Below are 19,998 nucleotides of genomic sequence, written 5' to 3'. Positions count from 1 at the left end.
GATGGAATGAATATCAACTACTCTTTTGCTAAAACTGAAACCAGCTCCTCAAAATCCCCCACCAACCTCAATTTCCTCCAACCCTTATAGTCATTCTCTCAGCTTATCCAGCCATCTGTCTTGAGATCTCTCACCTGCCTTCAAATCCTAGCTCCCACTAATTGTGCCTTCTCGCCTTCTAACCAATCAATAGCATTTATTTAGCACCAACTATAGAGTACTGTACTAAGAGCTTGTCATGCATGGCTTAGTGGAAAGAGCACAGGCTTTGGAGTCAGAGGGCATGGGTTCTAATTCTGGCTCCGCCACTTGTCTGCTGTGACCTTGAGCAAGCCACTTAGCTGCTCTGTGCCTCAGTTACCTCCTCTGTAAAATGGTGATTAAAACTGTGAGCCCCACGTGAGACATCTCCTTCCTCTCCGCACCCCACAGCACTTATGCATGTATCTATAATTCTCTCCCCCAGTGCTTAGAACATAGTAAGTGCTTAACAAATACCACTAAAAAAAAAGGAAAAAAAAAAGCTAGCTAAAAGCACTTGCTCTCACCTTTCTCTTTTCTCTAATTACCCTCTTCAAATGCCGGCTCTGTGATGGTTCCTTTCCCTCCACCTTCAAACGTGCTTGAATCTCTCCAATATTTTGGAAAAAAAAAAAACCTCCCTTGACTCCATTGCCCTGGCTCCATTCACAATCAAACTCCTCAAATAGATTGCATAAAAATGCTACGAGGGCTGGCAGGGAGAGACAGGAGGTGAAGTTGGCAAGGCTGCCTCTTGGATTCATCCAGGGTGGCTGGGTGGCCTAGGAGCAGAAATTGTGGGTTCCTGTTCTTTCCCCATGCTACTGGATCACTATCATCATCAACCATCGTTAATCGTATTTATTGAGCACTTACTATGTGCAGAGCACTGTACTAAGAGCTTGGGAAGTACAAATTGGCAACATATAGAGACAGTCCTTACCCAACAGTGGGCTCACAGTCTAAAAGGGGGAGACAAAGAACAAAACCAAACATACTAACAAAATAAAATAGAGTTATAAATATGTACAAACATATATACATATATACAGGTGCTGCGGGAAAGGGAAGGAGGTAAGATGGGGGGGATGGAGAGGGGAACGAGGGGGAGAGGAAGGAAGGGGCTCAGTCTGGGAAGGCCTCCTGGAGGAAGTGAGCTCTCAGTAGGGCCTTGAAGGGAGGAAGAGAGCTAGCTTGGCGGATGGGCAGAGGGAGGGCATTCCAGGCCCGGGGGGATGACGTGTGCCGGGGGTCGATGGCGGGACAGGCGAGAACGAGGTACGGTGAGGAGATTAGCGGCGGAGGAACGGAGGGTGCGGACTGGGCTGTAGAAGGAGAGAAGGGAGGTGAGGTAGGAGGGGGCGAGGTGATGGACAGCCTTGAAGCCCAGGGTGAGGAGTTTCTTCCTGATGTGCAGATTGATTGGTAGCCACTGGAGATTTTTGAGGAGGGGAGTAATATGCCCAGAGCGTTTCTGGACAAAGATAATTCGGTCAGCAGCATGAAGTATGGATTGAAGTGGAGAGAGACATGAGGATGGGAGATCAGAGAGAAGGCTGATGCAGTAGTCCAGACGGGATAGGATGAGAGCTTGAATAAGCAGGGTAGCGGTATGGATGGAGAGGAAAGGGCGGATCTTGGCAATGTTGCAGAGCTGAGACTGGCAGGTTTTGGTGACGGCTTGGATGTGAGGGGTGAATGAGAGAGCGGAGTCGAGGATGACACCAAGGTTGTGGGCTTGTGAGACGGGAAGGATGGTGGTGCCGTCAACAGAGATGGGAAAGTCAGGAAGAGGGCAAGGTTTGGGAGGGAAGACAAGGAGTTCGGTCTTCGACATGTTGAGTTTTAGGTGGCGGGCAGACATCCAGATGGAGATGTCCTGAAGGCAGGAGGAGATGCGAGCCTGGAGAGAGGGGGAGAGAGCAGGGGCAGAGATGTAGATCTGGGTGTCATCAGCGTAGAGATGATAGTTGAAGCCGTGGGAGAGAATGAGGTCACAAGGGAGTGCGTGTAGATCGAGAACAGAAGGGGACCAAGAACTGAACCTTGGGGAACCCCCACAGTAAGAGGATGGGAGGGGGAGGAAGAGCGTGCAAAAGAGACTGAGAATGAATGACCGGAGAGGTAAGAAGAGAACCAGGAGAGGACGGAGTCTGTGAAGCCAAGGTCAGATAGCGTGTTGAGGAGAAGGGGGTGGTCCACAGTGTCGAAGGCAGCTGAGAGGTCGAGGAGGATTAGGACAGAGTATGAGCCGTTGGATTTGTTAAGCAGGAGGTCATTGGTGACCTTTGAGAGGGCAGTTTCCGTGGAATGTAGGGGACGGAAGCCAGACTGGAGGGGGTCGAGGAGAGAGTTGTTGTTAAGGAATTCTAGGCAGCGCGTGTAAACACTATCACTAAGCCTGCCCTCTCCCTGACTTTCCCATCACTGTTGTCAGCACCACCATCGTTCCCATCTCACAAACCCGCAACCGTGGTGTCATCCTCGACTCCGCTCTCTCATTCACCCCTCACGTCCAAGCCGTCACCAAAACCTAACAGTCTCAGCTCCACAACATCGCCAGGATCCGCCCTTTCCTCTCCATCCAAACTGCTACCCTACTCATTCAATCCCTCATCCTATCCTGACTGGATTACTGCATCAGCCTCCTCTCCGATCTCCCATCCTCCTGTCTCTCCCCACTTCAATCCATACTTCACACTGCTGCCCGGATTGTCTTTGTGCAGAAACGCTCTGGGCATGCTACTCCCCTCCTCAAAAATCTCCAGTGGCTACCAATCAACCTACGCATCAGGCAAAAACTCCTCACCCTCGGCTTCAAGGCTCTCCATCACCTCTACCCCTCCTACCTCACCTCCCTTCTCTCCTTCTACAGCCCAGCCGGCACCCTCCGCTCCTCTGCCACTAATCTCCTGACTGTGCCTTTTTCTCGCCTGTCCCACCGTCAACCCCCGGCCCACATCCCCCCCCTGGCCTGGAATGCCCTCCCTCCGCACATCCGCCAAGCTAGCTCTCTTCCTCCCTTCAAAGCCCTACTGAGAGCTCACCTCCTCCAGGAGGCATTCCCAGATGGAGCCCCCTCCTTCCTCTCCCCCTACTCCCCCTCCCCATCCCCTGCCTTACCTCTTTCCCCTCCCCACAGCACCTGTATATATGTATATATGTTTGTACAAATTTATTACTCTATTTATTTTACTTGTACATATTTATTCTATTTCTTTTATTTTGTTAATATGTTTTGTTTTGTTGTCTGTCTCCCCCTTCTAGACTGTGAGCCTGCTGTTGGGTAGGGACCGTCTCTATATGTTGTGAACTTGTACTTCCCAAGCGCTTAGTGCAGTGCTCTGAACACAGTAAGTGCTCAATAAATACGATTGAATGAATGAATGAATAAGAGGGGCTAACTGTGACTCAGGATTACTAGCCACCGAAGGTAGATTCAGAAAAACCATACTCTGTGGCATCCAGAGACTGAACAACCATAGCCTGGATGAAAATTAGGACCACAGGATATTTTCTCCAAAATTTCAAGGGCCCCGGAAAACTTGCTTATATATCCTCTGCTAGTTATGGTTACAGTGTTTCAAAACTCCAGGATCACCCTTCCTGCCCTCTACTGGTTACCAGATGAAATACTGCCATACTGACCTGCCTCAATTACTGAATGCTAATAGAAAAATAAAATCCAAATCAACCAATTTTATTTTTTAAGCTACACCTTTTACTTACAAAGAACTGTACTAAGCTCTTGGGAGAGTACAATAAAAGTAAAAGACACAGTCCGTGCCCTTGAGATATAATGCTTACAGATAAAAATTTATCACAACAGTTATTTGAAATAGCAAACGGTTCTGTACTCAAATCTCTGGTGCTTATCTTCACAGGCAAACTTACCTCTCCCATTACTAACTCTGGGAAAGTCAACTCTGATTCAGAAACTTTGACACTTCATTTTCTCAGTAATACTAATAAAATTTATTTGTTATTCTGCATTTTTCATATATTCCACTTTTTGTTCCCAAGGCACTCCTTATTCATCAAAAAAACAAGATCAAATGAAAGAGGGTTCTTTTATCCAAAAATGATCATGATGGAAGTCAAGATTCTGGTAGCAAGAAATGTTTCTTAACTGTTCCAACTTTTCTAATGGTGCCATAAACATTACAGCACCCACTTGGACCAACTACTTACATTATTTTCACAATAAACAAACAAAAAAACAATCCATAAGCATATATTTTGCTGAGATTTATGAAAGAAATCCCTTGCCAAACAACTCTGCTGTATTATATTGTCCCAAGCACTTAGTGTAGTGACCTGCAAATGGTAAGCGCTCAATTAATACTATTGATTGATTCACTCATTCAACTGTATTTATTGAGCACTTACTGTGTGCAGAGCACTGTACTAAATGCTTGGGAAGTACAAGTTGGCAACATATAGAGACGGTCCCTACCAAACAACGGGCTCACAGTCTAGAAGGAGGAGACAGACAGCAAAATAATTGATTACTGGGTTGGACCAATGATCCACCCACACAGGGATCTGCTTTCCACAGCACGGTAATTCAAAAAGCAACTGAAGGTTACCCTTCCTTGACATTCATCTTGTAATAAGTGTAGCATTAACACCCATAGCTTTTCCTACTTTTTCCTAAACTTTCCCCTTAGTTTCCTTTTATTGAACACTATACCAATAATCTAAATCCTTCTTGAACCTACCAATATTTGTGGCTTGCACACCTTCCTGTGGTAACAAATCCCATATGTGTCTTCATTTTCCTTATGCTAATTTTCAACGAACTTCAATGCATTCCCCTCAATCATCTTAAAAGCAATGGTAAGGAATTTGCCCTGTCCAAATATTAATCTTTTCCCCCCTAAATTTTCAGTTTTTTTCCCCAGAGTCCAAAACATTTCAGCTGCTTCTTCCCTGAGAATCACATTCATCCTTTTCTCTATTTTCTCCCACAAGGCCCAGTGGAAACAGTACAGGACTGGGCTCTTAAAAGAGCTCTTCTCTTGGTCTGCCATGTGACCTTGGGCAAGTCACAAACTCTGGGCCTCATTTTTCCCATCTGTAAAATGAGGATAATATAGATTGTGATCCCCATGTGGGACAGGGATTGTGTCTGATCTGACAATCTTGCATTAATATGATCTGATCACTTTGTCACTAAATCCTGTACATTATGTCATCATAACATCGCCAGAATCCATCCTTTACTCTCCATTCACCAATAGTCCACCACACTGGTCCAAATACTTGTCATATCCTTTCTTGACTACTACCTCAGACTTATTGCTGCCCTCTCTGCCTCCAGTCTCACCTCTCTCCCATCCAGACTTCACTTTGCTGCCTGGATCAGTTTTCTAAAAAAAATCATTCTGGCCATGTTGACCCCTTGCCCACATTCTCCCTCAAACCTAGAACTCCTGCCCCCTTCGTATCCAACAGGTTACCACTCCACTACCTTTAAAACCCTCCTAAAAACAAAAATCACATGTGCTCCAAAAAGCTTTCCCTAAATCCTCATTTCTTCTGTCCTTCTTTTTAATTTGCCCATCTAGAGTAGAACAAGGCATAGAGGGTGTGTTTGACTTCATCCAATGGCCAAATACCCCACAGCCTGCCTCCTGCCTCTTTGCCACTGGCCTGCATAATTCCCAGCCCAAGGAATCATTGAGCAGCCAACTGGATTGAATCCACCAGGGAGAGATTCAAGATTCAATTTCCCTGTCAACTGCAGAGAACAACATATTTGCCACCTACATTTCAGTGACCAGACGGTTTCAAGTTCTAGAATGAAAAGTGTCACTACAGAGCACTCAGGTCTAATCTAGCTATATACTTGTCATTTTGCTCAGTCCTTAATGCAATTCTAAAAGAGGGATACATTTTTTTTTACCCAAAATATTGGGTTTTTAAAAGACAATTTGCACGATTAATTTTAATCCATCTATTGTCCTTGCCTTAAAATATGTTAAAAAGAGGCTGCAGGTCCTTTCATTAACTAAATTAAAATGGCCAAATGACATTCTCTTGTTAGCTGTGCTTTTCTTTTTTTTTTTCCAATTTTAGTGCTGAGGTTGTTGGGAGTGTTTGCCCTGCAAAACACAGTCTCCCAGCAAATGCAATTGCTCTACCCTGCAAGCTAACAGTTTAGGAAGAGCAAGGAGGGAGGAGCTCCTAGGGAAGAGAAAAGGTGCCAACATTCAAGTCGATCACACACAATTGTCCTGGCGAAGCATGGCCAAGATGGACACTGTGAACACCCCAGTCAATGGGTAGGTGGATTCTAGGAGTGGGTTTTCTGGCTCCAGGTGCCATTTTTCCAACATGAATTAGAGCAAATTGAGGCCTTGTCACAAGCATGACCTTTGCTTTTTGAAATTCCATTGTAGATCAGGACATTAAAGGAGAAACAAGAAAAATGACATTAAAAGAGTCTTTTGTCCTTTCACTGCTTCTCTGGATTGTGCTTGCATCCCTCTGAGCAGTCGTCATCATCTGAAGAGCTCCTTCAGGAGTTAGCAAAAAGGAAACTGACATCACCCCGTATGGCAAAATGAAATTGGTCCCTCAGGGCAAGATGTACCTGATTACCTAGGGTAACCGAAGGGGGCCTGATTGCATCTCACGTGGGCAGGGAATGTGTCTGTTTTATTGTCATGTTGTCCTCTCCCAAGCACTTATGACAGTGTCCTGCATACATTGTCTTATGCTGTCGAGTCGTTTCCAACCCTTAGCGACGCCACAGACACAACTCTCCCAGAATGTCCCGTTCTCCATCTGCAATCATTCTGGTAGTGTATCCTTAGCGTTTTCTTGGTAAAAATACAGAAGTGGTTTATTATTGCCTCCTTCCATGCAGTAAACCTGATTCTCTGCCCTCAATTCTCTCCCATGACGCTGCTACCCGACACAGGTGAGTTTTGACTTGTAGCAGACTGCCTTCCACTAGCTAGTCACTGCACAAACTAGGAATGGAATGGGTATGCCTTTGCTTGACTCTCCCTCCCATAGCAGAGACTGGTAGAGTACTGAAAACTCTCCAGGTGCAACCCTGAGAAGGGATGCACACAGTAAGTACTCAATAAATACAATTGATTGATAATAATAATTTTACAAAGCTATATATGATCCTGCAGTATGGGGCTGTTCTGCTTTTCCAACGGGATGTCCAGACTAGTTTACAGCAAAACTGTAGGGAGCTGAACCCTCCGCTGAAGGTGCTTAGTTGAAGTTCACTGAAGTGTCAAAAATTCAATTCAACTTAAGTAATTTTTAAAACTAAAAATGTCAGCATTAATACCACAAAGAATACACTGCAAACAAGTGGAGCTGCTTTAATTTGAGCCTTTTTCCAGGACCTTGAGAAAGGACCAATTATAATTTTGATCAGCTATGGGTCACCCTCAATTCTTTAATGAGCCAGATGCAACCACATTCTTCCTAGCACTCTCCAGAGTAGGTCTTGATTAAGTGTCTACTGAGTGTGTAGCCCTGGAGAAGCATTCACCAGAAGCAAAATATGCATTCCCCGCCCCCAGAGAACTTACATCTTCATTGGGGAGATAGAAAAAGGTAGGAGCAGAAAGAATTTCAAAGACAAAATTGGTATCAGTCTGAATGTCAGTTTAGCATGGCTTTGGGGTTGACAAGATTTGTGGTGTAGGAAAATAATCAGGGCAGATTTCCTGGAGGAAGTGGAATTTTTTTTAAAAAAAGGGCTCTGAAGATAAGAATGGTTGCAGTCTGGTATATTTGGGGAGGTGCGGGAAAGGCATGAACAAGAGATCAGAGGTTGGAAAGTTGGGAGTGGGGTGCAGTTAGAAGATGAATTTAGGATGATGAAGTATACCAGATGAAGAGAGATCCTGGGTCATATGGCAAAAATCTGGTAGAGTCAAACCAATGCTGAGGAATTTTTTGTTTAATGTGGAGAGACATGGGCAGCCATTGGAGATTTTCTGAGAACTGGAGAGATGCACTCCGAATGACTTCAGGAAGATGACTGTACAGTGCTCAGCACACAGTAAGCACTCAGTAAATACCACTCTTGTTGACTGGGGAAGTAATGGGTAGCATAACCTGAAAAAGTGAGAGGATGGAGGCTGGGAGACCAGTGAGGAGCTTGATATAGGAATCTAACTGTGATTTGATGGAAGCTTGGATCAGGTGGTGAGACAAATGTTGGGGAGGAAGGGGTGTTTCCAGGAAGTGTTCTTGAGGAAGAAACGATAGAATTCAGTAGTTTAGCAGTGACTAGCAGAGAGTCGCTGGAGCAGGCAACAATCTCTTCTGTTGCCTCAGTTTCCTCGATAGTCACTCCTACTCTGAAAGCTCTCCAAATTTCAGTGCCCCCCACTGTTGGGTAGAGACCGTCTCTATATGTTGCCGAATTGTACTTCCCAAGTGCTTAGTACAGTGCTCTGCACACAGTAAGCGCTCAATAAATACGATTGAATGAATAGCCAGGAGAACGACTGTGTTCCAGGCTCCACCTACCAGCTTTCTTACCCTTCTCTGTCACAGATTGTATCAGAAGTAAGCACCAAAGTGTCACAGATAGGAGATGTTGGGTGGACTAGGATACATGACTATTACTCATAATAAATAACTGGTATTAAAATAACAATAATAATAATACTTCTGTGGTATGTTAAGTTCTTACTGTGTGCCAGGCACTGTACTGAGCTTTGGGGTGAATACAAACAAATCAGGTTGGACACAGTCCCTTGTCCCATGTAGGGCTCACAGTCTCAATCCCCATTTTACAGATGAGGTAACTGAGGTGCCGAGAAGTGAAGTAACTTGCCCAAGGTCACGAAGCAGACAGTGGCAGAGCAGGGATTAGAATCCATGACCTTCTGACTCTGAGGCCCATGCTCTATTCACTATGCCTGTGTACTGTTCAAGTGTTTACTATGTGCCAAGCACTCTACTGTGCACTGGGGGGAGACACAAGTTAACCACATCAGGCACCCCTATAGGAGGCTCAAAGTCTAAAGGGGAGGGTAAATAGACATCAATTGGAAAGCCGTGTGGCCTAGTGGAAAGAGCATGGACCTAGGAGTCAGAGGACTAATCCTGCCTCCACCTGCTTTGTGACCTTGAGCAAATCACTTAACTTTTCTGTCCCTTAGTTTCTATATCTGTATAATGGGCATTAAATATCTGTTCTCTCTCCTCTTTGAACTGTGAGATTAATAATAAAAATAAAATAATAATGGCAATTATTAAGCACTTACTATGTGCAAAGCACTGTTCTAAGCACTGGGGAGGTTACAAGTTGATCAGGTTGTCCCACGTGGGGCTCACAGTCTTAATCCCCATTTTACAGATGAGGTAACTGAGGCCTAGAGAAGTGAAGTGACTTGCCGAAAGTCATTCAGCTGACAATTGGCAGAGCCGGGATTCAAACCCATGACCTCTGACTCCAAAGCCCAGGCTCTTTCCACTGAGCTACGCTGCTTCTCTAAGATTAATGTGGGGGCCTGTTCCTGACCTGACTACCTTTTATAATAATAATGAGGGCAATTCTGCTGAAATTAGCTTGGTGTTCAAAGTATGGATCTGGATTGTTAAAGTTTCCATTGGAAAGCATCTTTTATAAAATATGCTTGGCCATTAGATTGGTGTTTACTGTTAGGACTTACTCCTTGGCTGATTTTGGCAGCAAAGACCATTTTCTAAGCTAATTTTTATGGTGCATGCAAACATGGTTAAAAGGATGAAGTTTCTTGACTAGTTCAAACAACACACACAAAGTAGGACAGATTGAATTGGGGAAGCAATGAGAAGAGCAAGGAATCCAATTGGTCCCCAAAGTTGCAAACTCATGAAACTGGATGGATTGCATCAGTAAGTTAGTGTTGGGAAAGTTAGAAAGAGAAAAGTGTTAATAAACAAAGCCGAGGAGAGTTCACTTTTCATCTCTAACAAAGTTTGAGGACTAATCCTGGCTAGTCCTCAGATTTTGACTAACAAAGTTTTGTCTCTGAAGTTTGTTTCATTGAACTAAGAAAAAGCACAAGGCATACATATATTCAGGAAAATGACCATGGATAGATATGTTACTCCATAAATATTATTGATTGGTTGATCTACGTCAAGAGGAAGAGAAACCCCTTCTGATTATCCCTAATTGCCAAACCAAAGTTAGTTTCTCAGTTTGTAAATAGGATGATCTTTTCCTGATATTTTTGTTGGTGGTTCAACTGAACACTGGAAACTAAACCAGGAGCTGGGCAATGGAAAAGGGTTTTGGTCAGTCTCCTTAAAATGACTTCTGAAGGAAGCATTTTGAACCATTTCTATGTTCTTATATTTAAGCAAGGATTTCAGTAAATACTTGGGTGTGCAGATTAATGCCCTAACACATTCTGTGCTATTTATCTATTTGGACTGTATTCCTTAGGCAGGGAAAGCTGCTTTAAAAGGACCTTTATGGCTTGCTTTGGGGGGTTGAAAGCAAAGCTGTTTATTTTTTTCATGGAAAAAAGCATAATTAATTGACATTTAATCTGACTCCTTAATTACTAAAAGCATTTCTCCCAAGTCTTCTAGACTGTGAGCCCACTGTTGGGTAGGGACCATCTCTATATGTTGCCAACTTGTACTTCCCAAGCGCTTAGTACAGTGCTCTGCACACAGTAAGCGCTCAATAAATACGATTGAATGAAAGTGGACCCTGGATTTAAGACCACCCCTCCAGCAACTGATACTTGAGAAAAAGAGTTTACCTACAGTACCTCTACATGACCTTCACTTGCCTCCAGGCTAGTCATTCTGTTGTTACTAATTCTTTGTCTCTTTCCTCCTTCATTTTTAAAATCAACATCTCTCATCCACTTTTTTAATAACTATTAATTCATTTTGGTTAGTCAGAGATGGATAGGAGTTTGGCCTGAGGTAAAAGGAGGAGACATTCAGGGACAGAGACAGAAACATAGTGAACCTTATGTAGGAGGGGACTGTGAAAGATCTCATTAAGTTGTATTTACCCCCAACATTTAGAACAGTGCTTGACACATAATAATAATGATTGTTTTTTGAGCACAGAATCAAAAACAGAGGCAAAAAGAGGAGTGGAAACAGAACAGAGAGAGGGCAGACTGAGACAGGCAGATACAAAGAAGTTCCATCTTTGTTAACACCACCATCATGTCCATCCTAGAAGCCCACAATCTTATTATCAATTTCAGCTCCTTGCTGTCCTTCAACTCTCATTTTCACTCCTGCTAGAAAGAGGGAAAAATCAAGGAGCAGCTGGGAGGGGCTGGAGTGGGTTTTTCCTCCACAAGATCTACCCAAACACTCAGACTCCTGGTTTAAGCTCTTATCTTCTAAATATATTCTATTTCTTCACTGGTCTCCCTGCCTTCAACTTCTGTCTACATTTCTGTCTGCTGCCCAGATCATCCTTCCAAAAGTGTCTTTCAGCATATGTCTTTCTACCTCTCACTAGCCACCCCATTTCCCACTGAATCAAGCAGAAACTCCTGACCACTACCTTAAAGGCTCTCATTCACCATTCTCCTTCTTATATAACTTGAGAAGCAGCATGGCTCAGTGGAAAGAGCATGGGCTTTGGAGTCAGAGGTCATGGGTTCAAATCCTGGCTCCACTAATTGTCAGCTGTGTGACTTTGGGCAAGTCACTTAACTTCTCTGTGCCTCAGTTACCTCATCTATAAAATGGGGATTAAGACTGTAAGCCCCCCATGGGACAACCTGATCACCTTGTAATCTCCCCAGCGCTTAGAACAGTGCTTTGCACATAGTAAGTGCTTAATAAATGCCATTATTATTATTATTATTATACCTGGCTTCTTCATCTGCTGGTCTCCAGCTCATATTCCTCCCTCTTCCAATGCAGAACTTTTTACTCTTGCTTACTTTCAACACTACTGCCTCCCACCTCTTGCTCATATCCTATCCCAAGCCTGAAACATCCTCCACTTACCCTCCAGACCGTAGTTCTCCCCATCTTCATAGTCCTCTTAAAGTCCCACCTACTCTAGGAAGTTTTCCTGTTTTTGTTTTTGTTTTTAAATGGTACTTGTTAAGTATGGGCCATCCACTGTACTAAGCAGTGGGGTAGATACAAGATAATTGGGTTGGACACAGTTCCTGTCCCACATAGGGCTCACAGTCTTAATCCCCATTTCACAGATTCATTCATTCATTCAATCATATTTATTGAGCGCTTACTGTGTGCAGAGCACTGTACTAAGTGCTTGGGAAGTACAAGTCGGCAACATATAGTGACGGTCCCTACCCAACAACGGGCTCACAGTCTAGAAGGGGGAGACAGACAACAAAACAAAACATGTAGGCAGGTGTCAAAATCATCTGAACAAATAGAATTAAAGCTATGCTGCTTCTCCAAGTGAATTATAACTAACTTGCATGTAACTCTAGATTCTAGGAATGCATTAAGCACTTATCAAATACCACAATTATTATTGTTAGAAATGGGTTTCCCCTAGCCAAGGGTTGGGCCTGTTTTTAAACTCTCAAATGCCACAGTCTTCCAAAGCATAGCTCCAGATCAATTTTCCCCTCTTAGTACTGCACCAGAACTTTCTCCCCATGTTCTGGAGCCAGTAAATCAATATGCTTTGAAAGCAATGCCTTTGTAGTTCCCTTTGAAGTACTGCATTGATCTGTCACTAAGGGTCAAAGAAGGAGATATCATACAAATTTGAACTGTAACAGAGAGGTCCAGGTGTCCAAACCCAATGCTGCAGTGTCAGTTCTTTTCTCTGTCATCGATTTATGCTAGGTCCATTTGACTTGAATCCTATAATAGAAATCATAATAATAATTATAGTATTTGTTTAAGCACTTACTATATGCCAGGCACTGTACTAAGTGCTGGGGTGGAGAGAAGCAAATTGTGTTGGACATAGTCCCTGTCCCACGTGGGTCTCCCAGTCATCCATTCATTCAATCATGTTTATTGAGCGCTTACTGTGTGCAAGTGTGTGAGTTCAACCGAACTCTCTTGTTCTCTCCCAAGTACAGTAGTACTCCACTTCCAGCAAGCACTCGATAAATACTATTGACTGATGATTGCCTTCCAGTTCTCAATCTGAAAATACGAGGACTGCAAACCCGTGTGGACAAAGGACTGTCTGTCTTTATTGCTGAACTGTATTTTCCAAGCGCTTAGTACATGGCTCTGCACACAGCTCGCATCTCCTCCTGCCTTCAGGACATCTCCATCTGGATGTCTGCCCGCCATCTAAAACTCAACATGTCCAAGACTGAACTCCTTGTCTTCCCTCCCAAACTCTGCCCTCTTCCTGACTTTACCATCACTGTTGATGGCACTACCATCCTTCCTGTCTCACAAGCCCGCAACCTTGGTGTCGTCCTCGACTCCGCTCTCTCGTTCACCCCTCACATCCAAGCCGTCACCAAAACCTGCCAGTCTCACCTCCGCAACATTGCCAAGATCCACCTTTTCCTCTCCATCCAAATTGCTACCCTGCTTGTTCAAGCTCTCATCCTATCCCATTTGGACTACTGTATCAGCCTCCTCTCCAATCTCCCATCCTCCTGTCTCTCCCCACTTCAATCCATACTTCACGCCGCTGCCCAGATTGTCTTTGTCCAGAAATGCTCTGGGCATGTTACTCCCCTCTTCAAAAATCTCCAGTGGCTACCAATCAACCTACGCATCAGGCAGAAACTCCTCACCCTCAGCTTCAAGGCTCTCCATCACCTCGCCCCCTCCTACCTCACCTCCCTTCTCTCCTTCTACAGCCCAGCCCGCACCCTCCACTCCTCTGCCACTAATCTCCTCATCGTGCCTCGTTCTTGCCCAGCCCACCATCGACCCCCCAGCCCACGTCATCCCCCTGGCATGGAATGCCCTCCTTCCACACATCCGCCAAGCTAGCTCTCTTCCTCCCTTCAAGGCCCTACTGAGAGCTCACCTCCTCCAGGAGGCCTTCCCAGACTAAGCGCCCTCCTTCCTCTCCCCATCCCCCCCGCCTTACCTCATTCTCTTCCACACAGCACCTGTACATATTATATATGTTTTTACGTATTTATTACTCTATTTATTTTACTTGTACATATTCTATTTATTTTATTTTGTTAATATGTTTTGTTTTGTTTTCTGTCTCCCCCTTCTAGACTGTGAGCCCACTGTTGGGTAGGGACCATCTCTATATGTTGCCAACTTGTACTTCCCAAGTGCTTAGTACAGTGCTCTGCACACAGTAAGCGCTCAGTAAATATGATTGAATGAATGTATTGAATGTATTGAGTGCTTACTGTGTGCAGAGCACTATACTAAGCAATCTCAATCCCCCATTTTACAGATGAGGGAACTGAGGCCCAGAGAAGTGAAGTGACTGCCCAAGGTCACACAGCAGGCAAGTGACAGAGCTGGGATTAGAACTTGTGACCTCCTGACTCCCAGGTCCGTGCTCTATCCACTATGTCATGCTGCTTTCCATGCTGTTATTGCAATAACAATAATGATAGTAATAATAATGGTCTTTACTAAGCCCTTCCCTGTGCCAAGCATTGTATTAGGCACTGGAGTAGATATTCAGTAATCAAGTCCCACATAGAGCTCACAGTCTAAGTAGGAGGGAGAATAGGTATTGAATCTATTTCTCAGATTAGGGAATCAAGGCACAGAGAAGTTAAATAACTTACCCAAGGTTGCACAACAGGTAAGATGCAGAGATGGGATTAGAACTCAGGTCCTCTGATTCCCAGGCCCATATTCTGTCCAAAAGACTACACTGCTATATTTACTCCAAGTAATCTAATTGGCAAGATCTATGCCAGTCATGTTCCCTTGGCCAATTCCTATTCCTGCCCTTTTCTGGGTAGGGTTCTATTCACTTGGACATCTGGAATACAGTCATCACTGCCACTAAACTTCAGCTGTGTCAGTGAAAGCACATGTGGCATATTAAATGTGCATTCAGAGTAGTTCACTCTTGGTAGAAAATCTTTGCTTAGCCACACACTACACTGCAAAATAATGAAATATTTTATTTAAATCAATGGTATTTATTAAGCACTTACTGTGTGAGGAGAGCTTGGAAAAGTGTAATAGAATTGGTAGTTAGGGTCCCTGTTGACAAGGAGTTTACAGTCTAGAGGAGGAGCTTGACAGAAAGCACAGGTTGGCAGTGTCAGGGAACAGAATGAGCCCTAGTCTGGATTCCTATTTTCAGGCCCACCCTTAATTTAGGAGGGCCCTGGATAAATCATCCCATCACCCTACCTGGAACTATGAAACTTGATTCAAATTAGTTAAGATAGCCCAGAAGAAGAAAGAGACAACACCTGCAAAATTCTCATCTCCTTTTAGGAAAGGAACTTTCTTAAAAGGAGCAATGTGACAGTGGTTAGAGCACGGGCTTGGGAGTCAAAAGGTATCCTGAGTCCTCCACTTGTCTGCTGTGTGACCTTGGGCAAATCAGTTAACTTCCCCTGCCTCAGTTCCCTCATCTGTAAAATGGAGATTAGGTCTGTGAGTCCCTTGTGGGAGAAGGACTGGGTCCAACCTGATTTGGTTGTATCTACCCCAGTGCTTAATACAGTGCCTGGCATATTGTAGGTGCTTCAATATCATTAAAAAAACCCAAAACACCCCACTCATCTCTTATGTCTTGAGTACCAAGAGAAGCTCGTCAAAACTCTAACTTCACCCCCATCGGAGAATGCGGCAAAGTGAAAAAGCCAGCCCCTAGTGAAATCTCTCCACTGGACCACAGTGGCCTAGAATATCATCCCTCATGAACCACTTACTGCAACATCTTGCCGCTGTAGTTTGTGAATGGAGGAGAAGAGTGAGAAGCAGCATGGTCTAGTGGAAAGAGCATGGTCCTGGGAGTCAGAGGACCTGGGTTCTAATCCTGCTCTGCTACATGTCTACTGCATGACCTTGGGCAAGTCAAAACTTCTCTGAACCTCACTTTCCTCAATTATAAAATGGGATTAAGACTGTGAGCCCATGTGGGACATGGACTCTGTCCAAACTGATCATGTTTTGTTTTGTTGTCTGTCTCTCCCTTCTAGACTGTGAGCCCATTGCTGGGTAGGGACCGTCTCTATATGTCGCCCACTTGTACTTCCCAAGTGCTTAGTACACTGCTCTGCACACAGTAAGTGCTCAATAAATATGATTGAATGAATGAATGATCAACTTGTATCCACTCCACCTTTTAGTATAGAGCCTGGCACATAGAGTTCTAACAAATCAATCACTCAATGCTATTTACTGAGCAATTACTATGTGCAGAGCACTATTCTAAGTGCTTGGGAGAGTACAATACAAGATAATTAATAGACACACTCCCTGCCCATATTGAGCTTATACCTCTAAAAGAAAAAAAAAATCATTCACCCTAGATCCCTTTCTGGCCTTGGCAAATCGTGAATCCTCAGGTCTGGGACTGACTTCACTTCCCTGGAATCCTTTGGGTTGAGAGTGCTGTAGATCCAGTGTGGAAACAGCATGGGCTTTGCAGTCAAAGGACATGGGTTCTAAGCCCAGCTCCACCACTTGTCTGCTCCGTAACCTTGGGCAAGTCCCTTAACTTCTCAGTGCCTCAGTTACCTCATCTATAAAATGAGGATTAAAAGTGTGAGCCCCATGTGGGACAACCTGATTACTCTGCGTCTACCCCAATAGTTAGCACACAGTAAGCGCTTAACAAATACCATAATTATTATTATTATTATCCAGGTAAGACATTGATGGAACAGTTTGAATTGAAACTGGACCACTGAAACCCCATCCCAACCTTGCATTCTGATCCCTGCCCTTTCAGTAACTTAGGAGTGAACAAGAGAGCAGCATGGCTCAGTGGAAAGAGCACGGGCTTTGGAGTCAGAGGTCATGGATTCAAATCCCAGCTCCGCCAATTGTCATCTGTGTGACTTTGGGCAAGTCACTTAACTTCTCTGGGCCTCAGTTACCTCATCTGTAAAATGGGGATGAAGACTGTGAGCCCCCCATGGGACAACCTGATCACCTTGTAACCTCCCCAGCACTTTGAACAGTGCTTTGCACATAGTAAGTGCTTAATAAATGCCATCATTATTATTATTAAGAGAGGATTAGACTTCCCCAGCATTCAAGTCCCAGAAGCTGTGAGAGTTGATTTAAATGCAGTCAGTTCTCCTGCAACACAGCAGTTGGGTTATTGAAGTACCTCATGTTATGGAGAAATCACATGGAAGTATTTACGCCTTGCCCAACACCACAAGCACACACACGACCATTTTTGCTGACATCGCATCCTGTTCTATCTGGAAACATCATCAGAAGAACATTCACTCATTCTGCCAACACGTTCTAAGCTAAAATATGTAATGAAAACAACATGCTGTGGCAGATCACATTCAGCATAATTCCTAGTGGAAATGAGAGCTTAAGCTTCACAGCAAACAAGAGCAGTTGTTGGAGAGGTGTTGTGTGTTTGTGTGTGTGTGAGTGTGGTGGGGGGGTGGACGGGAAGAGGGAGGGGAGAATGTATTTGTTAGTACAAGGTGGGCTGACTTTAATAATAATTGTATTTGGTTTTATTTTTCTTTTGGTTTTGTTTTTTAATGGTATTTAAGTGCCTACTATGTGGCAGGCACTGTACTAAGCTCTGGAGTAGCTACAAAATAATCTAGGTTGGACAGGGTCCCTGTCCCAAATAGAGGTCACAGTCAATCCCCATTTTATCTCTTATCTCTTATCTCTCCGGTCGTTCTTTCTCAGTCTCTTTTGCAGGCTCCTCCTCCCCCTCCCATCCCCTTACTGTGGGGGTTCCCCAAGGTTCAGTGCTTGGTCCCCTTCTGTTCTCAATCTACACTCACTCCCTTGGTGACCTCATTTGCTCCCACGGCTTCAACTATCATCTCTATGCTGATGACACCCAGATCTACATCTCTGCCCCTGCTCTCTCCCCCTCCCTCCAGGCTCGCACCTCCTCCTGCCTTCAGGACATCTCCATCTGGATGTCCGCCCGCCACCTAAAGCTCAACATGTCGAAGACTGAGCTCCTTGTCTTCCCTCCCAAACCTTGTCCTCTCCCTGACTTTCCCATCTCTGTTGACGGCACTACCATCCTTCCCGTCTCACAAGCCCGCAACCTTGGTGTCATCCTCGACTCCGCTCTCTCATTCACCCCTCACATCCAAGCCGTCACCAAAACCTGCCGGTCTCAGCTCCGCAACATTGCCAAGATCCGCCCTTTCCTCTCCATCCAAACTGCTACCCTGCTCATTCAAGCTCTCATCCTATCCCGTCTGGACTACTGCACCAGCCTTCTCTCTGATCTCCCATCCTCGTGTCTCTCTCCACTTCAATCCATACTTCATGCTGCTGCCCGGATTATCTTTGTCCAGAAACGCTCTGGGCATATTACTCCCCTCCTCAAAAATCTCCAGTGGCTACCAATCAATCTGTGCATCAGGCAGAAACTCCTCACCCTCAGCTTCAAGGCTCTCCATCACCTCGCCCCCTCCTACCTCACCTCCCTTCTCTCCTTCTACTGCCCAGCCCGCAACCTCCGCTCCTCCACCGCTAATCTCCTCACTGTACCTCATTCTCGCCTGTCCCGCCGTCGACCCCCGGCCCACGTCATCCCCCGGGCCTGGAATGCCCTCCCTCTGCCCCTCCGCCAAGCTAGCTCTCTTCCTCCCTTCAAGGCCCTGCTGAGAGCTCACCTCCTCCAGGAGGCCTTCCCAGACTGAGCCCCTTCCTTCCTCTCCCCCCTCGTTCCCCTCTCCATCCCCCCATCTTACCTCCTTCCCTTCCCCATAGCACCTGTATATATGTATATATGGTTGTACATATTTATTACTCTATTTATTTATTTATTTATTTTACTTGTACATTTCTATCCTATTTTATTTTGTTGGTATGTTTGGTTCTGTTCTCTGTCTCCCCCTTTTAGACTGTGAGCCCACTGTTGGGTAGGGACTGTCTCTATGTGTTGCCAATCTGTACTTCCCAAGCGCTTAGTACAGTGCTCTGCACATAGTAAGCGCTCAATAAATACGATTGATTGATTGATTTTACACACGGGGTAACTGAGGCACAAAGAAGTTAAGTAATTTGCCCAAGGTCACACAGAAGACAAATGTCAGAGCTGGAATTAGAACCCAGGTTTTTTTTTTATTCCCAAGCCTGTGATCTTTCTACTAGGCCATACAGTTCATCAACCTGGGCAGACCCAAATATAGAACATTATCAAACTTCTCCAGAATTGCCTAGGACATATTAGAAAAAAAATCCAGGACTCTTCTAGCTAAATTGGGCCACAAGGTCAGTTTACAGCTCAGTCTCCAAGGGCTCCTTTAAATAGAGACAGGCCCCAGAACTTCAGAATGGAGTGGTCACATTTGCTTTAGTATATTTTTCTTGTGACTCATTCTTCCATGACACTGAAGGAGCAAAGATCCAGTCACCTGCTGAAGGGAACATAGGTTTGGTAGAGTGATGGTTCTGTTACTTAATGAGCACCAGACAAGGATTGTAATGGAAGTTCATCATGAGTGTAAGAGAAATAACAGAACCCTCACCGTAACACTGAGAAATTAATTAGCCCTCCTAGGGAAGTGGGGAAAGACCACAACTTGGAAACATAAGAGGGAGTGTTTAAGGGTCTCATCCCACTTTGAAATAATCACCTCATGTTTTGTTCAAATTATGTTCAGAAGAAGCTTTAGACCCTCATCCGGTATTTGATGAACCATCCTGGGACCCATCAAGGCTGGAAGAAGTGGGACAAGAACACTTTTCACCTATAGTCTGTCCTGAACCTTTGTGTCCTAGCATAGTGTAGAAGACCATGTCTAAATAATAATAATAATAATAATAACAATTGTTAAGTACTTACTATGTGACAAGCATTGTTCTCAGCACTGGGATAGATACAAAATAATCAGATCGGACACATTCCCTATTCCACATGGGGCTCGCAGTCTAAGAGGGCGG

At 44.6% G+C, this 19,998-nt stretch overlaps 1 protein-coding gene and 1 non-coding gene across 3 annotated transcripts in view; both read right to left on the bottom strand.

Moving 5' to 3' along the window:
* Positions 1 to 19,998, bottom strand: part of FAM13C (family with sequence similarity 13 member C) — a 141,377-nt gene that overhangs the window by 110,239 nt on the left and 11,140 nt on the right. The window lies entirely within an intron of this gene.
* Positions 6,960 to 7,097, bottom strand: LOC119926159. The gene has a single exon (XR_005450061.1). It is a non-coding gene; the product is annotated as a small nucleolar RNA SNORA7 (small nucleolar RNA).

This window comes from Tachyglossus aculeatus, chromosome 3 (assembly GCF_015852505.1).
Source record: "Tachyglossus aculeatus isolate mTacAcu1 chromosome 3, mTacAcu1.pri, whole genome shotgun sequence".
Classification (NCBI taxonomy): Eukaryota; Metazoa; Chordata; class Mammalia; order Monotremata; family Tachyglossidae; genus Tachyglossus; species Tachyglossus aculeatus.
The sequence above is the reverse complement of the archived record's forward strand: the minus strand, read 5'-3'. Positions and strand labels throughout refer to the sequence as shown.